The sequence below is a fragment of the Chelonia mydas genome, chromosome 2 (assembly GCF_015237465.2).
Source record: "Chelonia mydas isolate rCheMyd1 chromosome 2, rCheMyd1.pri.v2, whole genome shotgun sequence".
Taxonomy (NCBI): Eukaryota; Metazoa; Chordata; order Testudines; family Cheloniidae; genus Chelonia; species Chelonia mydas.
In genome coordinates, this window is record NC_057850.1 from 121,194,172 (window position 1) to 121,214,166 (window position 19,995).

Genomic DNA, 19,995 nt, shown 5'->3' on the forward strand with positions numbered 1-19,995 from the left:
GATATTTGCTCCCATTTTTTTACTGACTCCTTTGAATAAGCATTGTGCCTATAAAGATTCTACACGTGGCTATTTTCTCCTGATAATTACCCTGTTTGGTTATAAATCTGGAGTGAGGAGGAGTGGCCTCCCTCCAAGTCTGGCCCGGAGGAACCACTCCCCACCCCCAGGTAGATGGAGCCAGGCCAGTGCTGGAAGCAGAGGGGTGGGACAGGAAGTATAATAGGCGGGGCCTCCTACTCCGTTGGGTGAATGCAAGGGAAGGAGGCAGATGCACTGGCCTTGCTGCCAGACTGGGGACTGAGTGATACAGTGCTAGATCTACAACAGAGACCGACATCAGGGAAGAGCTGCTGTGACTGCCATCCATCAAATACCCAGAGGAGCTTCTGGGACTGCTGTTGGCCGAGTACCCCAAGGAGACAGAGGCCCCATGAACCATGGAGCTCTATGACCAGACTGGGGTAGGAAGTGGCACAGGGAAACCAGACATTAGTCTGGTTGCATAACTGGGAGTTGAGTCAGTATGTTGTGGTGGGATCTCCACTGACCCAGTGGTAGGATCACTCACCACTGTTAGGGCCCTGGGCTGGGACACAGTGGAGTAGGGTGGGCCTGGGTCCCCCTGCTTCCTGCTGCTGACCCCACCCCTGGGGGAAAGCCTACCCACCTGAGCCCAAAGGCCTGTGTTTGTTTACGGTCTGCCCAAGCCAGGAAGCTGGGCTAAAGACTGTTCTGCCCTGCCCAGAGGGCTAGAATTGGACTGTGTTGGACTGTGTCCCCAAGCAAGGGAGCTTGTGTGACAGATTGCTGGTTACCCACCCCTGCCCCGGGGGGCCAGGGCCCCAGATCATTAACTGATATTATACCTTGATAATCCCCTGCCAATTGACTATTGATAGCTAGGTGGCATAGTGAGGCCTAGTGGCCTCCCTCTGAGGCTGGCCAGGAGGAACCACTTGAAGCTACTACAGAAGCATGAAACATATTTTGAGTCTAATGAAAAATGCATTGGGAGTGAAGGAGTACTGGATATTCAGGGTGAAATCCTGGCCCTGTTTAATGGAAATTTTACCATTATCAATAGAGCCAGAATTTCACCCTAAATTCAAGGGCATATTGTTTTAATGGGGAATTCTGCTTAAAAATAAACAATGGTATGATAAAAGAAAAGGAGTACTTGTGGCACCTTAGAGACTAACCAATTTATTTGAGCATAAGCTTTCGTGAGCTACAGCTCACTTCATCGGATGCATCAGAGCTGTAGCTCACGAAAGCTTATGCTCAAATAAATTGGTTAGTCTCTAAGGTGCAACAAGTCCTCCTTTTCTTTTTGCGAATACAGACTAACACGGCTGTTACTCTGAAACCAATGGTACGATGTCACTCAAACTCAAAGCTCCATAATTATCCCCCATTGGTGGAATCAACAACATTAATAACTGGCTCTTATGTAGCCCTTTTCATTGGTAGGCCTCAAAGCACTTTACAAAGGAGATCAGTATTATTACCCCATTTTAAAGATAGAGAAATTGAGGCACAGGGCATTGAAGTGACTTGCCCAGGTCAACCAGGAGGCCACTAGCAGAGCCAGGAGTAGAACCCAGGTGTCCTGAGCAACCAGTCTGGTGATCTATCCACTAGGCAATATGAAGCAAAAAATGTACATAATGTAACTTATATAGCACGCAGTTGGAAAAGTAAATTCCTTTTTCCTACGCCACCAATAAATAGTAAGTTATGTAGCATTTGAGTATTAAATTGTGTTTTCCCTTGCTGTTTGCTTCCATAAACCAATCCCTGTTTTTGATTTGTGCTATCTTCTGCAGGTGGTATCACAGTGTGTTCTTTTAGAAGTGACTCACTATGAGGTATGCTAAGTAAAAGGTTTTACTTGATCTTTTGAAGCAAGTTTTATAGTAAATCATTTAATTCCCTAGCCTCAGATATACAGAGTCTCCTGGGAATATAGGGTCTGTAGTTAATGGCCATCATTAAGTGCACAGCCCATTCCTGAAGGAATTCTCCATTACTATACTTGGTCTCACCCTGCAGGAAAGAGTAGTGCACGAAGGACATATAGGAATGACCTCTATACATTTCAGTAATGACTACTGATTATTGCTACATAGGTTATATTCTCTCCTTGATCTTTGTGCTGATCTCGCATCGGAGTGAATTTAAAATATAAACCATTGTTTGCCCCTAATATCCTAATTGCCCTGGTCCCCAATGCACAATCTGTCTTACAAGGTTGTTCTGCACTCCTGTGCCATTATTTCATTGTTGCCATGGGAAAGCAGCAAAATGTTGGCTATTAATTTGATGCTGAATCAGGCATATTCTTATCTCAAGCCTTGGGGTTTACCCACCTCACTCCCATTAACGTTACAGTATTGACTCTTGTTTCCCACACTGAAAGCTTTTCAATTTCTAGCTGTCTTTGAAGCAGGTGTAGAGAGATCCTAGGTCATTGTCATGCCAGCCAAAAGTAAAACTTTTTTTTAACTTAATGATGAGAAATAATTCCAAGATCTGCCCACTTGGAAGGGGAGTGAAAAAGTCTCTCTTTTTCCACAGTCATTAGGCTCCATTCAAATTACTAATGAGAAACTAAAATGATGAAAAAAGCAGGTAAATCAAACAGTAATTTGGTTTGTGTATCAAGCATCCACCTCAGCATTTCAATTTCAGAACAAATAAAATTAGTTAAAAACACCACTAGCTTTTAGGCCTCACTCAGATCTTGCTCAGACAAACTCGCATTGAAATGAAGACAAAACAAATGAGCAAATTTGAGGCTAAGATCACCCCCCCCCCCGAACAATTGTGAAGAGGATTCTCACACCTGGATCTCCCCACTTCTGTGGGGAAGGAGAGCTCACTTGCCTAGGCAGAATGGTCTTCCACCCATCTCCCACCTACTGTGACAAAGTTCCTCCTCTGCCTCAGTGGGTCCTGTGCTTATTGGCGGATTTGCTCACCTCAGAGATTCATGGCAGCCTCTGCTCTGGTCACTCAGGAAACAGAAACCTGTTCATCCAGTGGCCAGTAAATCTGCCTGGAGGAAGGAGGGAGATTGCTGCTGCTGGGCCTTGGGCTCTTGCTGCTGCTGTCGCCGCCCCAGCTACTCCTCTGGCTGGGCCAGACACCACCCACCCCCCTTCTCTGCTACCTGGTTTCTGACTAGCTGCTGGACTCCCACACCCTTGGGTGCTGCTGCTGCTGCTCCAACTACAGCCTCTTGTGGGGGTGGGGGGGCTGCTGGCCCGCTCCCCAGAGGGGGGGAGTGAGGGACCCCTGCCCCAGCCATTGCGACTGCTGCTGTGGACACCACCACCACCATCTGTGAGGGGTCCTCTCTGCCTGCCTGGCCACCGGGCTGCTGCTGCCTTTGCTGCCTGGGAGCTGCTGGACTCCGAAGGAGGAGGGGACGAGGCCATCTGCTGCTGGGGGAGTGCACAGGGACTCTGCAGACCACTGTGGAGGGGGCCTGAAGGCTGAGCAACTTTTGAACTGTGCTCTTGTGGTGGGGGTTTTGACTGTGTGTGTGTGGGGATGCAGGGGGTGTGGTGTGGAGCCTGCCCCCCACTCCATCTATGTGTGTCCCCCCAACCCCCACCACCACCGTCATTGCTGCCCCCTCCACCACACCCAGTAGACACTTACCATGTGCCTCAAGCTCCTGCCTCTGGGACTCCACTGCTTGCTTGGCTTGCCGCCCCCTTTCACCACCTTCTGGGCCTGAAGCAGCAGCCAGCCCGCACTGACTCTTTGCAAGCGCATGTGGGTGCATGTGCCCCCCCCATCCTGGACTGGCCCCCTTCAGCAAGCCCCCAGCTTTGTCCCTTGCAGCCTTTTTGCCCTCCCCTTTACCCCAGCACGTCGCTGGCTTCTGTTTGTTTGCCCCGCCCCTGCCTCTGAAGCTAGCCCCTTGGTTCCCTGTCCTGCCTCCAGCCTAGTTCTCCCCCTTCCCCATGTGGTACCCCTGCCCTGATTGGCCCCTTACTCAGTGCGCCCATGCCCCCTCCCATGCGCTTGTGCCCTTCCCCTGTTTGAGTTTGCCCCGATCTCACTGCACTCCCCTAACGTTATGACCCCCCTCCCCTAGTGCAGCTAGAGGAACCGGATTGTTATCCTGAGTCGGTGACTGTCCCCCACAAGCCCTTGATAGCCCTCCTGTCCAGCCCACCCCCTTTTGGCGCTCTCCTCCCCTGCCTGCAGCCTAGCGGGGAGGTGTGGTTGACCTGTGTTGGGGACACTGGGGCATGGCCACTAGGTAACTCGAGGGGATGGAAGACCACGAGTGTTGATGAAGCCCCCTCGCACTAGGCCCAGGTGTCCTTGGGCCCCCCCCTCCCGCCTGGAGGCACTCACAGCAGCTCTGCGTACTAGGCCCAAATGTCGTTTGCCCCCCCGCCTGGAGGCACACACAGAAGTTATGCTGAGAATCTGCAACAATATGCTGCAGAGTCAGACTGCCTGAAACTAAGCAAGGCCATACAGGGCAGATATGGAAGAACAATGCTGAATAAAGCAGCTTTATGTATAGTTTAACAAATGATACAGGGAACCAGGGAACTAGCTGGGAACTGGATTGGCTGGCTATATGGATACTTGGGGCAGCTTGCTATTGGATAAGTATGCTGGGAAAAAGGATGTATAAAAGCCTGTGTAACTTCCTGCTCTGGGTACAGGATTTGAGATTCAAATCTCCCTGTACCTATTTGAAGCTTCAAATAAACTCTTCTTCTTCTCCACCCCGTTGTGATTATTGGGTGTAGCACACCGGGTAACGAACCACTCAAGCTGTTGTTCAGCCTCTCAGCACTGGGTGTCGGCAACAGCTTTTGGCGTCCCTGGGTGGGCCAGAGGCTGCAATTTAGCCTTGCCCGGACCCCTCCTGGAGGTCGAGGATTGCAGCGAGAACCAACGCCCAGTGCGCACCGGTGAGTTCACCGGGGCCTCGGAGGAAACGCGATTTGATCGACCCTGGAGGGCACAACGGTGCAACGCACTCATACAGTGGAGAAGCAGTTGTGGTAGACGACGGTGAAGAACTGGTCCCTTGTAGTTGTGGACGACGGTGAAGAACGGGTCCCTTGGATAAGGTAGGAACCTTTTGAAATCCGGATTGTATGCTCTGTTGGAACCTGGGGACACCCAGAGTTACCCTGTAGGTATGGGACAGGGACAGAGCTCAGGGGTTAGGGCATGGTGTACGCCCCTAGAGTGCATTCTAGCAAACTGGAAGGTATGTGGTGCGGATCCGATGACTAAGAGCCAATTAAAACGATTCTGTACAGTTCACTGGTCTCAATATCAACTAGAGGACCAGGAGTGGTGGCCACCAGGAGGGTCAGTTAATTACAACATGATCCTTCAGTTACTCCTGTTCTGTCAGAGAACAAGGAAATGGAATGAACGTATGTATGCGCATTTGTTTCTGACTTTATGTACTCGACCAGATATTTTACAGCACTGTAATCTGACTCCGACTGGTTCTGTAGCAGGTAATGTTAGTCCCCAGACCCCCACCCCCACTGTAATGGCAGAGCCGGTGTCCCCTTCGGCCCCTACACCCACACCTTGTAAGTCCCCAATGGTTGGCCTATACCCCTTAATCACCGAAACTAAAGTCGCCCGGTCTGGATTGGACAGGCGTCCGGCCATGACTATGCAGGTTTATACTCATGTGCCCTTTAATCCTGTGGATTTGGCTGCTTTCAAAGCATAGGCAGGAGAGTTTTCCACCACCCAAGCAGGTTTATATCAGTCTTTGAAGGGTGCCTCAGTAGTCACAAGCCGGACTGGGATGATTGTAACATCCTCCTGCGAACCCTATTGTCTGAGGTTGAAAGACAACAGGTTGTGTCCAAGGCAAGGGAGGAGGTGCAGAGACAGTACGACCGGGATCGTATTAATGTCCCTGACCCGGATGCACAAGTCCCCCGAGCAGACCCCAGGTGGGATCCAAATGATCATGGGGATATGACCCACCTTACCTCTTATAAGGAGTTGCTTTTGCATGGACTCCGTCACTCGGCTGTCCGACGTAATAATTGGGCAAAGCCATATGAAGTAACGCAGGATTTAAAAGAAAGCTCAGGGGCCTTTCTACAGCATATTCGGGACACCATTCGACAGAACACTAATGCAGACCCCAATGATCAGGCAACTGAGTCAATTATTAAGGGAATTTTTACGAGCAGAGCAGCCCCTGATATTAAGAGAAAGTTACAAAAAAAGGAGGATTTAATGGGCATGACCATGGCACAAATCTTAGAGACTGCAAACCGAGCTTATAGTCTGAGAGAGACAGAGAAGGAGAGAAAGCAAGTGAGATTGATGGTAACAGCGGTAACTAAGAGAAGTGGCCGGGGAGGAAGGGGCCGTGGACGCGACAGTCCGGGCCTGCAGGAGAGACGACTGGGTTGCAACCAGTGTGCCCTGTGTCGACAGGAAGGACACTGGAAAAATGAGTGCCCAAAGAGGAAAGAAAAGGGGGGTGCCCCTATGATGGCGGAGCAGGAATAGGGGTGTCAGGGGAGACGGACCACCCTACCCCCAGAACCCTGAGTAAAGATGCGGGTGGGAAGCTCAGAAATAGATTTTTTAGTGGACTCTGGAGCGGCCCGAACTGCCGTAAATCAGCCTCTTCAGTTGCCAGTAGCAGATTCCCTTACTGTGGTGGGAGCCACAGGCAGGGACACCAAGTGCCCAGTGTATGCCCCAGCGGAGTGCGCTTTGGGAAACAGGACTATATCCCACAAGCTGGTATACCTCCCTGAGTGTCCAACACCTCTGCTGGGACGGGATCTACTTTGTCGCCTCGGTGCCACCCTGCGTTTACTGAGGACGAAATAACCCTTACCTTACCCCCTGAGAATGCATGGATCATGACCCTTGCAGTTGAGCCCTCAGCCATGCAAGCCCCAGAATGGAGCCCGTGGGAAGACCAGGTGTACCCCCTCATGTGGGCATCAGGGATTCCAGGAAAGGCCACCCACCAGACCCCCATTACTATTCAGCTCATTCCAGGGAAGGGCCCAGTGCAAGTAAAACAGTATCCAATCAAGAGGGAAGCCAGAGAAGATTTACAGGAAACTATAGATCGATTCCTAATATATGGTATTCTCCGGGAATGTCAGTCAGCCTGGAGCACTCCCATTCTACCCGTACAGAAGCCTGATGGCACATATCGGCTGGTACAGGACCTAAGCGCAGTCAATGAATGGGTTAAGACTCTGCACCCTCTTGTCCCTAACCCGTATACCTTTTTGGCTTCTATAGGGGGACAGTATACCCATTTTTTCAGTCCTTGATCTGAAAAATGCTTTTTTTACCATCCCAGTTGCCACCCCGTCACAGGAGATCTTCTCCTTCGAGTGGGAGGACCAAAACAGGGTTAAAAAGCAACTTTGCTGGACAGTGTTGGCCCAGGGATTTAAAAACTCCCCCACCCTCTTTGGCCAGGGACCTAGAGGAGTGGGATAATGAGGAGGCCCTCCTTCTGCAGTATGTAGATGATTTGTTAATTGCCACTGTGGGCCAAACCCCCTGCTTAAAGCCACCGTGAGCCTCCTGAATTTTATTGGACTCCGGGGATATCGGGTAGCACGGAGTAAGGCTCAAATTGCCCTCCCAGAGGTACGGTACCTCGGGTTTCACATACGGCAAAGGGAGCATCAGCTTTCAAATGAAAGAAAGGAAGCTATCTTTCAAGTTCCTACCCTAAGTAACCGTAAGCGGCTCAGGGCATTTCTGGGTATGGCAGGCTTTTGCAGGATATGGATCCCAGAGTTTGGACTGTGGGCTAAACCCCTGTACGACTGTGTAAAAGGAGCAGATCATGACCCCTTCTATTGGACCCCAGAGGCTGACAGGGCATTTAAAATCCTGAAAAGAAAATTGATGGAAGCCCCGGCTCTGGGCCTGCTGGATCTCTCTAAGCCATTTCAGTTGTATGTACATGAACGAAGGGGGGTGGCCCTAGGAGTGCTTACACAGCTGTTAGGAGCATGGAGTCGTCCCGTGGCTTATTTTTCTAAGCAATTGGATCAGGTTGCAAAGGGTTGGCCGGCATGTTTACGGGCGGTCGCAGCTACTACCCTAGTGCTTAAGGAAGCTGAGAAGCTAACATTGGGAGGGGTTATGCAAATCTATACTCCCCATATGGTCCGAGCCTTATTGGATGCAAAGGGAGGGCTTTGGCTCACCCAGGCTCGGATTGCTCGGTACCAGGCTAAGCTGTTAGAGAACTCTGAAGTCACCTTACAGCCTTGCCCCTCCCTTAACCCAGCCACTCTCTTGCCAGAAACAGAGGAACAGAAACATGACTGTTTAGGATTCATAGATGTCCAGTACTCCAGCCGTCCGGATTTAAAGGATGTACCCCTCCCAAATGCAGATTATGAGTGGTACACTGATGGTAGCAGTACTGTAATAGATGGGCAAAGGAGGGCGGGTTATGCTGTTGTGACCCTCCATGACACCGTGGAAGCTGAAGGTTTGCCTGCTGGGACCTCTGCCCAGCTTGCCGAACTAATAGCCCTGACCCGTGCACTTGAACTGTCAAAAGGAAAGCGGGTGAACATTTTTACTGATTCAAAGTATGCTTTTGGTGTGCTGCATGCTCATGCTGGCCTATGGAAGCAAAGGGGAATGCTGACAGCCCAAGGCTCCCCAGTCCAGTATGGGCCCCAAATTCTCCAGCTCCTAGAAGGCGTACAACTTCCCTCGGAAGTGGCGGTGGTACACTGTAAAGCCCATCAAAGGGAGGATCAAGATGTGGCCAGAGGTAACACCCGGGCAGATAGAGAGGCTAAGCATGCTGCCACCCTGCCATCCCCTCAGACTGAGAAAGCCCATATGCATGCCCTTATCCCATCAGTAGGGGAGCTTCCAACCCCTCAGTACTCTGGGGAGGAGAGACAGCTAATTGGCAAACTCGGTCTCCGGGAAAAGGAGGGATGGCTCCATTCCCCAGAAGGGAAGGTCCTCTTACCAAATGGCCTAATCCGGCCAGTCTGCAGAAACTACATCAAACTACTCATGCTGGCAGGGAAGCACTTATCCAACTAATGGGAAAATACTTTATCACTTCCGGACTCCAACCCCTGGCTGCCCAGGTACAAGCGGACTGCTTAGTCTGCCAAAAGAATAACCCCAGCTGGGACATCCTTTGCCACCAGCTGCCCTAGAACCCACTCCAGGCCCTGGACAAGTGTGGCAAATAGACTTTACTGAGTTTCCCCGGACCCAAGGGTTCAAATATCTCCTTGTTATAGTGGATCGGTTCAGCGGATGGCCAGAAGCCTTCCCATGCCGTAAATGCACTACCAGAACAGTGGCCCTCAAGTTTGTTAAGGAGATCATTCCTCGCTTTGGACTCCCCCTGTGGATGGAATCTGACAACGGGACACATTTCACGTCAAAAATCATTCAAAGCATCTCACATGCCTTACAGATCCCCTGGAAACTCCATACGCCCTGGAGACCGCAAGCCAGTGGTGTAGTGGAGCGTACCAATCAGACCCTTAAACGGCATCTCTCAAAAGTGTGCCAAGAAGCCTCACTGCGATGGCCTGATGCTTTGCCCCTCGTCCTACTCCGTATCCGCGTTCTCCCAAAGGGTAGATTAGGGCTCAGTCCCTTTGACATTATGTTTGGAAGGGCATGGCCTATGAATGGCACCCCGGTTCTGTCAGGGGAATGGGAGTTGGGTAATGGTTTTTTGTCACAGTATGTGTTCCCTGTCTGCTGTTCTCTTGTCTCTTCACAGGTATACCAAGGATTCCCAGCCTCTCCCCTTGGACACTCCCGTCCACTCCTTACAGCCCGGTGACTCTGTGCTTGTTCGCACCTGGAAAGACGAGCCTCTCCAGGAAAAGTGGAAAGGACCCTATACCGTCCTGCTGATCTCCCATACAGCGGCAAAGATTGAGGGACACAAGAACTGGATCCATCACTCTCGTCTGAAGGCAGTACCCACCCCCTCATCAGCAGAACAGTGGACCGTCCAACCTGCTGACTCCTCATCTAGTGACGATCTCGGGCTAAAGCTACTGTTTAAAAGACACAAATAGCAGGCACCTTAATGCTAAAATGGGCCCACCCCGGTACTGGAGACCCTGGGTTGGGAAGACTCTGGTGATAATTAATTGGGTAACATTGTTATTCTCTGTATTGGTATTTCCAAACTGTGCATATCGGGAGCATAACTCCTTTGTTTCGCTTGCGCACCATGTTGCTAATTTAACAAACCAGACTGATTGCTGGGTATGTGCTCCAACTCCACTATCCCCCAAAATGGGAATGCCCCTTGACATGCTGCCCTTGACCCTAGCAGAATTAGCCACCACCAAAGAGCAGGAAAGAACAGACTCGCCGTATTGGAATAAGACCTCTTTACAGCAGGCCACCTATCAGGACCAGGAGTATTCAGTTGCAGTACTCACTGAGGGAGTGTTACGTTTTACCCGAAACCAATCTGATCACTATGGGCGTCCTGTGGGAAAAAGCTCCTGTGTTATTACGCAGTGGGCTGATGGGTGTTGGATAAAGACCAACAGGGGAGGCCAACAGTGTGGGAGTAATGGTTCCTCCCCTTTTAGGGAAACTCTTACAAATAATCTTACCACAAAAGAGGGGTTTGGAAATGTAACTTGCCGTCCATTTAATATCTCCAATGTAGCAAGCCAATGGTGGGTTTGTAGTGGTCCCTATGGCAAGTGTAATTTGAACGGCACAATTAGGAACGCCCCCCACTTGTACCCAATCAGGAGGATGGGATGCCCCCCTAGGGGCATATGAACTGTTTGGAAAAGCAGCCTTAAATATCCCAGGAATCCCCTTAAGAAACAGTCCTTACTGGGCCCTACAGGGTCACTATTTTGTATGTGGCCAAAAGGCTTACAAGGTGCTGCCAGCCAACTGGACAGGTAGCTGTTATATAGCTCATGGAGTTCCTCATCTTTCCATAACTGCCACACTGCCCAAAGGAAAGATTAGAAATGCCCGAGACACCTCTGTTGAGTCACGAGAAAAGACCCTGCGGTGACTGACTACGGCATTGGAGGGCAATATGAAGAATCCCCTCATAACCGGGAAGCTTGTAGGGTGCTCTGTACTGGGAATAGCACCACTGGTTTCCGGGCCAGCCATGGCATGCATAGACTGCTATACTGTAAGGCTGCAGATGGTACTTAAGAAAGTGGCCTTAGAGTTAGAGGACTCGGTTAGTGATTTAGGGTCAGCAGTAAAAACATTAAATAAAGAGGTACAGCAGCTCAGGACATTTTCCCTCCAAAACAGGCTGGCTTTGGACTATCTCTTGGCATCCCAAGGAGGGGTTTGTGCCCTCGTCGGGCCCCGATGTTGTGTATATGTAAATGATAGCAGTTATGAGATCTATGAAAAGGTGGTACAGGCTGAGGTCCATATCCGAGCTGGAGCACAGGTTGCCTATACTGCCCTGAGAGCGATTGGTTGCAAACCATGTTTTCAGTCCGGGGTTTGTCATCTTGGCTTGGTGGTTTATTTAGCTTGTTATTGAAAATTCTCTTTCCTGTATTGCTTGTATTACTGGTATTATGCTGTGCAGTATCATGTGTTAGGGCCCTTTTGCAAAAGTTAGTAAGTCATTCTCTTCAGGGCTATCACAAAGTGCTTATGCAAAGTCCTATTGTAAAGAAATAAGTAGCCCAAGTGAGAAAACTCAGAGCCAAGGTTGTTGAGTGTTCTCAAAGGGGGGAGTTGTTGGGGACACTGGGGCATGGCCACTAGGTAACTCGAGGGGATAGAAGACCACGAGTGTCGATGAAGGCCCCTCGCACTAGGCCCAGGTGTCCTTGGCCCATACAGCAGTTATGCTGAGAATCTGCAACAATATGCTGCAGAGTCAGACTGCCTGAAACTAAGCAAGGCCACACAGGGCAGCTATGGAAGAACAATGCTGTATAAAGCAGCTTTATGTATAGTTTAACAAATGATACAGAGAACCAGGGAACTAGCTGGGAACTGGATTGGCTGGCTATATGGATACTTGGGGCAGCTTGCTATTGGATAAGTATGCTGGGAAAAAGGATGTATAAAAGCCTGTGTAACTTCCTGCTCTGGGTACAGGATTTGAGGTTCAAATCTCCCTATACCTATTTGAAGCTTCAAATAAACTCTTCTTCTTCTCCACCCCGTTGTGATTATTGGGTGTAGCACACCGGGTAACGAACCACTCAAGCTGTTGTTCAGCCTCTCGGCACTGGGTGCCGGCAACACCTGCTTCCCTTTTCCCCTCCTCTCTCTGGTGGTTTCCCCTCCCTCCCTGCTCATTATGGAGGGGGACACGCGGGTGGGGCCCCTCCAACCGCCCCAGATACCCCTCTCCCACCTGCCCCTCTGTCACCCCCCAAGCCTCTACCTCAGCCGCTGCTGCCAAACCACCTGCCACCGCCCCCACTGGGGCTCCGGCAGCGGCGGGCACCGGGGTGATTTTCACTGCTGCCACGTCCCTCGCCCCCTCAGATTCTGGGGGAGCCCCCAAGCCGGCAGGAAGGGCCAGGGTAAGAAGAAGGGGAAGGACCCTGCCAAAAAGACCAGGCCCTCCATGGCAGGGACCGCCCCCCACTGCTGCGGCCCCGCCACCGGCCGTGGCGTCCCTCCCCGCTGCTCCCTCCACCAGCTCTGCGGGTGTCCTTCCCCCGGCCCCCAGGGCATATGCCCAGGTGGCGCCAGCCCCCCCACCTGCCGCTATGTCATCTCTCCCGCCCACCGCCTCCGCTACCAGCTATAGCGGCCAGGGCCCCTTTCCCACCATGACCAGGAAGCACGGCGTCCGTTGCCTCCTGGTGCCCGCCTTGCCCCACGTGGAGACGTACTGCGGGCGTTGGCGAGTGCGATGGGGCCCATGGCCATTGTGGCAGCCTCCAAAATGTATGGGAAGGTGGTCTTCTTCCTGGCAGCGGAGGCCGCCGCTCAGGAGGTGGTGGAGAAGGGCCTGGTGGTGGGGGGCGTGTTCGTCCCCCTGGAGCCCCTGGACGACCTAGGCGTCTGCCTGGTCCTGACCTCCGTCCCTCCCTTCCTTCCCAATGTCGCCCTAGTACCCGCCCTTTCGACCCTGGGGAAGCCCATCTCTGTTTTGAGCCCTCTCTCCTTGGGCTGCAAGGACCCCGCCCTCCGTCACGTCCTCTCGTTCCGCCGGCAAGTGCAGCTGCAACTGCCGCCGGCGGCGCAGGACGGAGAGGTGCTTGAGGGGTCATTTTTGATTCCCTACCAGGGGGCCCATTACCAGGTGCACTATTCCACGGGGGAGGCCCGGTGTTACCTCTGTCGGGTGATGGGGCACGTCCGGAGGGACTGCCCCTTGGCCCGGCAGGGAGAGGCATCCGGAACCCCCAAAACCCAGCAGGGTGCCAGCCTCGTCATCGCCGGTGCCCCTGGTTGCCCGGTGCCCGAAGCCGCCCCTCCTCCTACTCAGTCCACCACTGCTCCCGCTTGGGCCCAAGGGGTGCTCCCCCCAGCACGCTCAGACGAGCGGGAGAGCCCCGCCTTTGCTGCCTGCAATCCGGCGGGGCCCCTAGAGGAGAGTGTGGCAGGGACACCGCCGAGCATGGGAGAGGGCCCGCCCCAGGGGGAATCTTCCCTTTCTCATGCCACCCCACTGCTGCCTCCCACAGTCCCTGAGCCATCGTCCCCGCCCCCCGACCCCTGTTAGCCGGCCCCCCGATGATGCCATGGAGGGCTGGGCCCTAGTCCAGGGGAAATGGGGCAAGCGGAAGGCTTGGGCTTTGCTCCTTTCCACCGATGCGGAAGCCCCCCCGGAAGACCAGAAAGGGGGGCACCAATGCCAAGCCCTCTGCCTTGCCGGTGGGCGCATGCCATCTCCCGGTACCAGCTGGGGAAAACGTGGCAGCACGGGCAGGCAGTACCATCCCTCCATTGGAGTCCCTTCCCTCCAAGGTCCCCGACGGAGCCCCTCCTGTGCCGTTACCATCCGGAGCCCCTGTGAGCCCCGGGGCGAGCATCGCTTCGGTCACTGGTGAGGAGACCTCCAGGGTGGTGGAAGGAGAACTCCCCTCCATCTACGAGGAGATCGAGGCCCTGGGTCTGACCCCGGTCATCCAGGGGGAGAACAACCCTCTGCCAGCGGGCCTCAATCTGAGCGACCTCACCCCGGCCCTGCCTTCTCCATTCTCCCTCCCCCTAACCGCTGCTTCTGCTCCTGCCTCCGAGGGTTCCCTGGGCTCCTCCATCTACCCGGCCGTGGGTGGCACCCTGCTGTTGGCCGCCAAGTCCACTGAGGTGACCGCTGGTGCCATGCGGCTGGGACCGCCCCATGGGCTGTCCCTCTTGGGCATGGGGCGACCGACCTCCTTCCAGGGCAGGGACCCCGCTGAAGATGCCGTGGCTACTACGCCGGCCGTGATGCCGGAGCCCAGCATCACGGAGGGCCCCCTTCCCCGCCCCCAGCTCCCTGAGCTCGATCGCGAGGGGCCATTTCCCAGCAGCCTGGCTACTGGGGCCCAGGATCCTGCCTTTGCCCCTCTCCCTGACTCTGCAGCTGACCCCTGCCCTGCTCCTACTCTGGATCCCTGTCCTGCCCCTGATGTCAACCCCGTCCCTGCCCCCTCCATCTCCGGTGATATCATTGCCGCCCCTGGGGCTGTCATCTCCTCACTCCTAGAGGATGGCCCCCAGGGAGCGGCCTCTGTATTTCCCAGTCCTGACTCACTAGGGGCTTCTATCTTCCCTCCGCCGCCCCCAATTGAGCCGGGGTTTGAGGGGGGCTGCGTGGCGCCAGCCCATCGGGCGCCACGTCAGGGGTCCGCCCCTTGCCTGTCCGTTTCAGTGGGCCACGGGGCTGTGTCGCTGGTCCCTCTGGAGGAAAGCCGGGGGCTAGTGACCCCGGCCCCCCATACGCTGCGAGAGGAGCTGCCGGAGTTCCTTGAGGATGTCCGGGGCTCCCGTAACAAGATGCAGCTCGCTCTCCAGCAATGGGGGGACTTCCATCAAATCCTCCGGGCTGCGAGGACCCTCATGGGGGAGGGTAAAAGGACTGGGAAGCAGGCTGCCGCAGCCTACCAGCGGGTCTGCCTCTTCCGTGACTCCTTACTCACCTACGGGGTAGGTCACGGATTATTGCACGGCCCATTGGGAACCGCGAGCGTCCCTGCCGGCAAGGATCCCCCCCTAGCCCTCGCTATGGCACCTCTCACCATCACAACGTTGAACACCTGGGCCTGTAGGATGGGTCTCCGCAGGTGCCAGGTGCTCTCCTTCCTTTGGGAGGGGGTTACTCTGTGGTTTTCCTGCAGGAGACCCATACGGATCCGACCGCCAAAGATAGCTGGCTGCTGGAATGGGGGGACAGAGTCTACTTTAGCCATCTCACAGTTCGTACGGCTGGAGTGGTGACCCTGTTCTCCCCCAACCTACGGCCCGAGGTGCTGGGGGTCGCCGAGGCTGTGCCGGGCCGCCTGCTGCACCTCCGGGTCCGTATGGAGGGGCTCGTGGTCAACCTTGTCAACGTCTATGCCCCGACATCGGGCCTGGAGCGGCTGCGTTTCTTTCAGCAGGAGTCCGCCTTCCTCGGCACCTTGGATCCTCATGAGTGCCTGGTCCTGGGCGGGGACTTTAATACTACCCTCAGGGAGCGGGACCGCTCGGGGACCGAGCAGTGCCTGGTCGCTGCGGACGTCCTCCTTGGTGGACGTTTGGTGCGACCAGCACCCGGATGACGTCTCGACGTTCACCTTTGTCCGGGTGGAGGCCCCTGGGTCGCGCCACTCCCGGTTGGACCGCCTCTACTTATCACGTTTCCACCTTTCACTGGCCCACTCCTCCAGCATCTGGCCGGCCCCATTCTCTGATCGTCATTTAGCCACTGTGACGGTCTTTCTCTGCGCAGAGAGGCCGGGGCCAGCCTATTGGCATTTTAACAACAGCTTGTTGGAGGATGTGGGCTTCATGGCATCCTTCTGGGAGTTCTGGTTGGCCTGGTGAGGGCAGCGGCGTGCCTTTCCCTCAGCGCGGCGGTGGTGGGACCTGGGGAAGGTGCACGTGTCCAGCTCTTCTGCCGTGACTACACCCGGGGCGCCAGCCGACGGAGGGATGCGGCAATAGGGCAGTTGGAATGGGAGGTCTTAGAGCTGGAGAGGCATCTGGCTGCCAGCCCCAAGGATCCATCCCTCTGCGGGGCGTGCCGGGAGAAGCAGGAGGAGCTCCGGGCCCTCGAGGACCATCGGGCCCGGGGTGCCTTTGTTCGATCCCGCATCCACCTCCTTCGAGAGATGGATTGCGGCTCCTGCTTCTTCTACACCTTGGAGAAAAAGAGGGGGGCCAAGAAGCACTTCACCTGCCTCCTCGCAGAGGACAGCACCCCCCTCACGGATCCGGCGGAGAAGTGCGGGAGGGCCAGGGCCTTCTACGCAGGTCTTTTCTCCCTGGATCCGACCGATCCTAACACTTGCAGAGTGCTCTGGGACGAACTCCCGATGGTCAACGCGGGCGACCGAGACCCGCTAGAGCTATCTCTCACTCAGGCCGAGTTCTGGGAAGTCCTCCGCCGCATGCCCACCAATAAATGTCCAGGCATGGACGGGCTGACCGTGGAGTTCTACCGAGTGTTCTGGGACGTCCTCGGCCCAGACCTAGTCACCGTCTGGGCTGAATCTTTGCAGAGTGGGGTCCTCCCTCTTTCGTGCAGGCGAGCCGTGCTCGCCTTATTGCCGAAGAAGGGGGACTTCTGCAATTTACGAAATTGGCGTCCCGTCTCGCTCCTCAGCACGGACTACAAGGTCGTAGCAAAAATCATCTCACTGTGGCTAGGATCTGTGCTGGTGGACGTGATCCACCCAGACCAGACCTACACCGTCCCTGGCCGTACCATCTTCGACAATCTGTATCTGGTCCAGGATCTCTTGGAACTTGGGTGTAGGGACGGTCTGTCCCTGGATCAGGAGAAGGCGTTCGACAGGGTGGATCACGGGTATCTCCTGAGCACTCTGCGAGCGTTTGGCTTCGGACCCCAGTTTGTGGGTTTACTCCAGGTGCTGTACGCCTCTGCAGAGTGTCTGGTCAGGCTCAACTGGACCCCAGACCGAACCGGTCAGCTTTGGGCGAGGAGTATGGCAGGGGTGCCCCCTCTTGGGCCAGCTGTATGCTCTGGCGATCGAGCCCTTCCTCTGTCTCCTCCGCAGGAGGTTGACGGGGTTGGCGCTGCGGGAGCCGGAGCTGCGGCTGGTCCTGCCAGCATACGCCAGCGATGTGCTCCTCGTGGTCCAGGACCCGGGCGACTTGGCGCAGGTGGAGGCTTGCCAGGCTGTTTACTCGGCAGCCTCCTCCGCCTGGGTCAATTGGGTCAAGAGCTCTGGCTTGGTGGTAGGGGACTGGTGGCAGGCGAGCTCCCTCCCACCCGTGCTTCAGGCCATCCGGTGGAGCGCGGGTCCGCTGCTCTGTCTCGGCGTTTAACTTTCTGCCACGCATCCGTCTCTGCCAGAGAACTGGCATGGTTTAGAGGGCAGAGTGGTAGAGCGGCTCCGGAGATGGACAGGACTACTTCGGTGTCTCTCCCTTCGAGGGAGGGCACTGGTGCTTAATCAACTAGTCCTGTCCATGCTCTGGCACCGGCTCAACACTCTGGTCCCGGCCCCGGATTTCCTGGCAAAACTCCGGACGTTGATTCTGGAGTTCTTCTGGTCAGGACTGCACTGGGTCTCTGCAGGGGTTCTCCATCTACCCCTGGAGGGGGGAGGGCAGGGCCTGAAGTGTCTCCGCACTCAGGTCCATGTCTTCCACCTCCAGGCTCTGCAGAGGCTCCTTTATGGTGCAGGTAGTCTGGCGTGGAGCGTACTGGCGCACGCCTTCCTGCACCGCTTCCGAGGGCTCCGATATGACCGGCAGCTCCTTTATCTCCATCCGAGAGACCTCTCTGGGCTGCTGGTCTTCTACCAGGACCTCCTCCAGACCTGGAAACTGTTCACAGCGAGCAGGTCTGTGGCGGCCTCCGTGGGGGAAGATCTCCTCGCGGAGCCCCTGCTACACAACACCCAGCTCCGTGTGCATGTGGCGGAGTCCCCCTCGGTGTGCCAGAGGTTGGTCCTGGCAGAAGTCACCAGAGTCGGAGACCTCCTGGACTACGACCGGGGAAACTGGCTGGATCCCCTGACGCTCGCTCAGCGCATGGGGCTCTCCAGACCTTGTACTCCCCTGCGCGTACTTCAGGAGGTGAGGGCCGCTTTGCCGCCCGCTGTTCGGGTCTACCTCAACCGGGTCCTAAGGGAGGGCATGCCCCGCCCACCCTCCACCCCAGGCCCTCTGGACCTTTTCATCGGGCCCCTGCCCCGTGGACCCAACCGACCCCCCCCCCCTTCACCATGAGCCAGCTACATGAGCTGCAGCCAGTCCGTTTCCAGACCGCGCCAAGGAAACATCTATACACGCTCGTGTTCCACACCCTTCACGTCCTCACCCTCGTGTCCCACACTGACACAAAGTGGCGGGACCTCCTGCAACCTCTAGAGGGTGAGGAGCCCCGGTGGGCTGGCCTATATTCCACCTTGGTCCCAAGGCCCGCCGGGGATATCAGTTGGCGGCTTCTTCACGGGGCCGTGAGCACGGGCATGTACTTGGCGCAGTTCACCCCAATCCCGGACACCTGCCCCTTTTGTACAGCCAGTCTGCCAATCAGACAGATATCAGCCCTTCAAAAAAAAAGAGAAGAAACCTCAGGTATGTCTGTTTTATAACTAAAGAGCACAGCAGTTTCTAGGACCTTGCTTATTGCAATGACAAACATTCAAGCTAGTTGAAAATGAATCCTATTCAGGAGCCAGTAACAGTGCTTTATTATTTTTCCTCTGGTTCTAAAAGGTTACTAGATCATATCCACTCATTAGACTCCATAGAAGTTAGGAGTAGAAAATAGATTTTTTTTTGCCTTCTTCCAAAACTATCCAAGGCATGTTGTCTTTAAACTCCTTAGTAATTCAGAATGTAGCTTGTGAATGTAGCCGCAAAGTTAAGAGGAATAAAGCAAAATATTTTCCATGTCAGACATCTCTGGGAATGCGGAGATTACCTTTTTCCCAATTCTCTGTGTGACATCTCATTCCTCTTGGCTGCACTTGGCCAAAACTTGGCAGCATTTGTAGTAACCCAGCTGAAATGGGAGCCAGGGTGGCCCTAAAAACTCAGGTGGTTCAAGCTACACTTTGCTCTAATAGAATGTGCTGCATAGTGGAACTTTCCACATTAGAACCATCTGTCTTTCAAGGACCAATAGGCTGAAAACAATTTTTTTGCATCATAAAGCAAGGAAATACTTTTCCCCATTCTGTTTCCACATTTACTTACCCATAATATTGTCAGGTAGATGGCTTTTATCATTATGCATAGCTTCTTGAATAACACTTTAGTGCTGCAGCCTGCCTAATAAGGAATCAGTGCAAGACGTTATCTTGCTAATATATATGGACCAGAAATATGCTTTTGTACTGGCGTGAGAATTTGTTTCATTTCTCAGTCCCTCTCTATCTCAGGAAGCAGGGTTGCATGATGGATGAGATCGTATGGAAACATAAAATGATGAGGCAAATCATTTTTTTTTCATATAAAGTTAAATCTTTAGCAAGTTCTAATTAACAGCAGTTTTTCCTCCCCTTGAACATGTATAGCTTATATTCATGAAGATGAATTTGAATATCCACAGCAGTGGGGAAGCTGTATTGCTTCACCTGCTGTCTGACCAGAGAGGATAATAATACTGATTTTGAGGCAATGCAGTTACTCAACAGTAGTCCATAGAGAATAGCAAATAGAGGTCTCGTTTACATCAGGGGGCCTTGTCTAAATTTAGCACCAGGCACCAAAAAGCTAAACTTCTCATTGTACTAGCATACTTTCCATTATATTAGTGATGCCAGTGCCCTTATTGTAAAGCCCAAAGGCACTGGGGCCAGAGCTTTGACTTCTTGCATGTCTCTAGATGTCCAGCAGAAA